This window comes from Salvelinus fontinalis, chromosome 28 (assembly GCF_029448725.1).
Source record: "Salvelinus fontinalis isolate EN_2023a chromosome 28, ASM2944872v1, whole genome shotgun sequence".
Lineage (NCBI taxonomy): Eukaryota > Metazoa > Chordata > Actinopteri > Salmoniformes > Salmonidae > Salvelinus > Salvelinus fontinalis.
The window spans coordinates 22508015-22514014 of record NC_074692.1 but is presented as its reverse complement, the minus strand read 5'-3'; the positions used below and the strand labels follow the sequence as shown (position 1 = coordinate 22514014).

At 41.6% G+C, this 6000-nt stretch overlaps 1 protein-coding gene across 1 annotated transcript in view; it reads left to right on the top strand.

Annotated features, from left to right (window-relative positions):
- Positions 1 to 951: 951 nt before the first annotated feature.
- Positions 952 to 6000, top strand: part of LOC129826405 (coronin-1C-A-like) — a 58952-nt gene continuing 53903 nt past the window's right edge. Inside the window, exon 1 of the mRNA XM_055887102.1 lies at positions 952 to 1112. The gene's annotated coding sequence lies outside the window, so the exon portion shown is untranslated. The remainder of the gene's footprint in view (positions 1113 to 6000) is intronic.

The following is a 6000-nucleotide window of genomic DNA, read 5'->3' as shown; positions in this document are numbered from 1 at the left end:
ACACTGGAGAGGAAACCATCTGTGAGAAAAGGTAGGAGCTTTACAAGTTTTCATCTGAATTGTGCATTATGTGACATAGCCTACTGTAAAAGATGAATGAAATAATACAGGGCAGCATGTGCATGAATCAGAAACTTGTATATTTGAATAATTTGTATGCTGAAGTATTTGGTAATCACAGGCTTTTCTGATCCATAGGTCCAAAACATTGTTTTTCATTTAGTTATATGATTTATCCCAATCCCCTCCAAATCTACCTTCTCGTGGGGCTACGCGAAAAGGCCCAGGGAAACATTTGGTGGCTGATAGGACGGATACAGCCGCTATTTATGTGGATTTGTAAAATGATGCCATCTTGTGGCAAGCAGAATAAACAAATTCCTGAGGTAGATTTTGTTCTCAATTCATGTTCTATTTAATCTATGAGCTAAAATACCTCTAAACAACATTTGTCATCAGCTTTAGAGGAGCCTGTTAAAGCAACACACTACAGTACACTGCCCTCTTGCCCTTTTACTGAGTCTGGGTGACATTTGCATAGGTACAGTCAGAATAGATTTTCAGCCTACTTCTACTGGCCCTGGGACATTACTTTTTATAAGGGACAGTGCACCAACCCCTCCCATGCCTTCAAGTTGTACACATCTGTCATTAAAAGAAAGAGAGGGGGATTATATCAATGCTTATTGCTCAAGTGTCAGATTTTCAAGGCGTTCATATTTATCACATTGTAACAATATACAGTAGATGTGTTATTATGTAGAAAAAAACAATTGGGTTTCCTTTTTATGTTATTCAATTATAACACACTCTTTATCACATTAACAATTACATATTGGAGGCATGTGTCTTGCTTCCTGAACAGCTCTAACGGGGATTGTGATTGGTGGCCTTGGCTGCTGCTCATCTTTTCCAAACATGCCTGGCCAAGCCATAACTGAGGCAGGGAATGGAGATAGGAGAGGGCGTTGCGTCCGGTGCAGCAGTGACAGAGAGAAAGAGAGCACAAGCGAGTTGTCAGCGGCATTACCGGTGGATTCAATTGGGTAGACGTCGACAGTCCTATTTTAGATAATTCAGCAGTCAGGGATATTTGTACTTTGATCTGGAAGGTAAGTCCTTTTGCTTTATCTTTAATAATGTTGTACACACAGTTCCAACTTGGTTATTGTATTAATCTGTGCGGTCTGTGCTTTAGTTAGCGAGGCATCACTTAATTGAATTCAGTGAGGAAAGCTACAGCTAATTGGGATTGACACATTTTCAACGCCAATGAGTTAGTTACCTAGCTAAATTAGGTAGCTAACTAGCTACATTGTTTTGCTTTTAGTACTTATGATAGACATTAACTGACTAACTTAGCTATCCACCATGTGGAATGAATGACCAGTCTTGCAGCCAGTTGTGGCAGGGTATTATTCCACGACAATGTAATCGTTTCTGATGAACCGAACTAACTTGTGGTTCCAGTTAAAACGAGGATGGGGTGATGTAATTTAGCCTCAGACTGAACAAAACTATATAATATTAAGGAAGTAACGTTAGTTAACTGGAAAGTATTGATTCAGACAGCTGAGCTTCATTCAGTTTTACAATGGTAGCTGGGTGTTGCTGATGAGTGCAGGTTTGCAACAATTTTTAGCACAATCAAATTAGTTGTGTCCACAGATATAACCTCATTTGCAAAAAGGAATTTATAATTAATGTAGGAATGACTCAATTCCCAGACTAAAGCACATTGTTACCACAGCACAGCTGCGCTCCTACTGGCACAGGTATGTTTCGAGGATCGATTGGATAAAATTAATTGTATACAAACATTTTAGTCTGACCATAAAGACGTTATGCGTCCCTCTTTGTATCTGACATCGCCCATAAACATTAAGCAATGGCTTTGCTCTAACCGAGGTGATGGGTCACCGTGAATGGCCCTGCATAATGCCAACCTACTTATATCTGTTACTGTGATTGAACAGCCATAGCTTTGATCAGCCTTTGACTTTTCAGGCTGTAAAAAAATTAGCATTTTGATTTTTGACATTGATTTTACTTGAGGGATTTTGGTTTTCAGACCAGAAGGATTTGCCTATTATTAGCCTCGATTCCCCCCTCAGAACTATTTGCAAAGACGTGTGTTTGCGTAAGCAGCTTGGGAGTTCCCTTCCATTGGAGAATGAGTGAGTCATTGTGGGTGCAGGACTGGCCATAGCTAGCTGTCAGTCTGACCTGAGGGGCACATGTTAACACCATGGTCATGTTTGGTCTGGATGTCAGGCCACATCAACCTCTGGCTGGCAGGTTGGCTGGCCACTCAGACCACTGTTAACTCTGAAGTTACCCCTCACCTCCCATGGCTTGGCTGGGAGAGGAAGTGGGTCAGAATACAGAGGGAAATTAAGCGTGAGATGCACCGAAGTGTTAGGCTACAGAGGATGCAGGGAGTGGGGGTTGGCGAATAAGTCCTCGAACACCCCCCCTCCAGCCACGTTTGTATAAATGAATTCCAAGATGAAGGTCCTTCAGAAATTTGGGAGAACACAACAAGAACATGCACATTTTCAGGTAGCATTTCTGCCTGGTGGTAACTCTGATTGCATACCTCGGTTCACATTCTTGAGTTTGTGTCAGGTCCTGTCTGTGCAAGGTGGTGCTCTCCGAGGCCACATCACCAAGGTGAAGGGTTTACGTCTTCTGAGACTCCTCCTCTACAGGGAAATAAAATTCTGCTACTTTTTAAATAGGATTTTCATAACGATTTGGAGTAGGCCTACACAAGCAATGTTTATTCAACCAATTATTTTCTGCCCTGTGGAGGTATCAAGAAACCATCACACAAAGCTGCACATGTGCTCTGAGTTCTTGCATCACACCCAGTTCTTGCTGGTATTATTACACCAACACCATTAGTCTCTGTTTGATTAGGGCTAGTAGGCACAAGTACCTTTGGTGCTGTAAACATGACCCATCATGGAAAGGTGTTCATGTCTTGCCAACAGTATCCACCTCTCCTCATTTTTGGGAAGCCAAGTGTAATGGTATTTTGGCCAGCCGCATTTCCTTTGCCCAGTTCTGTGTGTGTGCTCCCAAACCTGCTCAAGTTCCAGCAGTTACAAACATCGTGATTTCTTCCTGTCATTGTTCCCCTCCCATGGCTCATCTGGTGAAATGGGCCATGGCTGGCTGGATGACGGCTCAGCTTGAGAGGAGGACTTGACTGACCATGTCTGAACCAGGGTGAGATTGTTTGTGACAGACAGGACTGCACAGGTCTAGTTGAGGTTTGAGAGCAAGATGTCATGTGATGTGTGTTTGTCTGTCTGTAGATGTGACTCATTTGGGAAATGGCCAGGAGCATGCACTGATCTGATGAGCACACCATTCAGCATGATTTATGTGGCAGTGGATCCATCTGGTCAAAACTGGTTGTTTCATCACAACTATTGCCCACACTTTTTGTTTTGACTTTCTCATTTAGTGGATTTTATTGTCTTGGTGGATGTAAAACAACAGAACCTCTCACCTTAAACTCCTGTGCTGTGTGGCCTAGGTTGTCTGCCTAAAGCCTGTCTTCCTTTGTCCTCCTTTGAAACAGTTGACATTTTATTCTTCTAGTTTAGGCTAGTCCCTGGTAAGGTTCTGTACCAGATCCTGACCTTCCAGAACAAGGTGAAATAGTGAATGCTGCTGTACCTCATCCTCATTTGACATTTAATGTGCTGTTTGCACGTAGTTGAAATGTCTGGTCTTGTTCGTCTGAGCATAGATGGATACGGTGCCTTAGGAGAGTTTTCAGACTACTTGACTTTTTCCTCATTTAGGTTACGTTACAGCCTTATTCTAAAATTGATCAAATTACAAAAAATCCTCAGCGATCTACACACAATCCCCAAATAATGACAGAGAGAAAACAGGTTGAATGGGAGAAACTCCCCAAATACAGGTGTGCCAAACTTGTAGCGTCATCCTCAAGAGGACTCGATGCTGTAATCGCTGCCAAAGGTGCTTCAAAGTACTGAGTAAAGGGTCTGAATACTTAGGTTAATGTGATATTTCAGTGTTTTTAAGAAATGTGCAAAAAAAAAAACGTTTTTGATTTGTCATTATGGGGTATTGTGTGTAGATTGACGAGGGGAGAAAACAACTTAATCCATTTTAGAATAAGGCTGTAACGTAACAAAATGTGGAAAAAGTTGAGGTGTCTGAATACTTTCCGAATGTTCTAGATGGGGAAATAAGTGGATCAGTTCCAGTGGATTGTCTTGTTGCACTGGCTCTGTCTGTATTTTGCAGGATACAGTCTTTTTGGCCCTTGAGTGCATAGTCCCAAGTTTGTAAAACAATACAACATTCCATTGAACTGTGCTGCTGACATTGTACCCTCGTGGTATTTTACAAAGAGCAGAGCACAGACCACATGGTCACCCAGGAACGGAGAATGGTGAAAAAACAGCACCTGGAATGTAGCTGGAATTTGATTACAATGGTACACTGTGGATTTGGTTACGGGAAGAGGATTTAGGTGGCGTCTCTCTATGCGTTCTGAGTGACAAAAGGCAAAGTCTGCCAGAGCATTGAGGCGACAGTACAGAAAGAAAAGCCTTGGGACAACATAATGCCAGACACTGGGGTGGGGGCGGCTCCGCTCCACTCCAGAGTGGTCATTTGTGTTGATGGGCTATTTGGTTTAATCAGTGCCAAGTTATGTAGGGCTACTTCATGTGCACACACCGACTAGGGTTGAATATTTTACAAATGTCCATCCTGAGAATAAATCACTTTTCTCCTAAGCAACCCGGTATTTCCCTCCCAAAACAAGTGTCATTATAAAGCATATAAATGTCTCGCTTTGATCAGCATGGAAATTCAAGCTGATGCTACCTGAGCCTGATGACATTCACTAAACTAGAGATCTGTTTTTTTGCATGAGCAGTGTCTCAATAGCCAATATCGCCCTTCTGCATCTGCGATGGAAGGTGGCAGAGCTAGAACGGTGTATGTCAGACCATGAGACATCCTGAAAATCGGTCTTCTCACAAAAACAATTGTGTAGCGACCGACCAGTTTGGCCTAATAAAAATAGTATGACCACTGCAATGAAAAATGACTCACGAACACGATGGTGTTCTGTTTTGGATCTAGGATGCTCACAAGACTCGTCTGAAGTTGGTACAGCCTCTTCTGTATTCTACGTGGTGGCAGAGCATCTCAAACTCTGTCCTGCCCCCCCCCCCCCCCCCCCCCCCTGGGTGCACGTTTTGGTTTTTTGCCCTATCACTACACGGCTGATTTAAAAAATAATAAAAGCTTGATGATGAGTTGGTTATTTGAATCAGCTGTGTAGTGCTAGGACAAAAACCAAAACGCATACCCAGGGGGGGGTTTAACCATGCTCTAGGACGCCCACAAGCCTCAAGACTTGTCTGAAAGTCCATGGTACTGGTTTTAAAGAATTATGGAAGTGTATATATGGAGATAGTTTAGTGCCTAAACTAAGGCGGATAATGAAATGTAAAAAAAAAAAAAAAAAAAAAAAAGGGTTCCTGATCTTTTATCTCTCCGATATAGAACAGACACTTCAGAACAAACTTCCTTTTTGATATTTTTTGGGGACTGTTGTTCCATGTAGGGAATCTGTTATTCTATTATACTTTTTTAATACCTTAATTAAGGTTTCTTAAAATTAAATCAAATAGTTAAATGATCGTTAGTATGACCTTTAAACAATTACATATAGCGTAGAAGAACCCCCTGGCTTATACTGTTTATTGCCAAAAATAAGGTGTGAAATGAAACTATAAGAATTACATGTTTTCCTATCTTGTACAGTATTTCTCAGATATAGTACAGACACTTCAGAGAACTTATTTTAGATGTCTTTTTTCGGGGGGGGGCACTATCTGTTCCATGCAGAGAATCTGTTATTCAATGTGTTTGTATGGGCTAATAGCATATTCTTAAAAATAAAATAACGTCAAGGGATATTAAAAATCCAATAGGTAA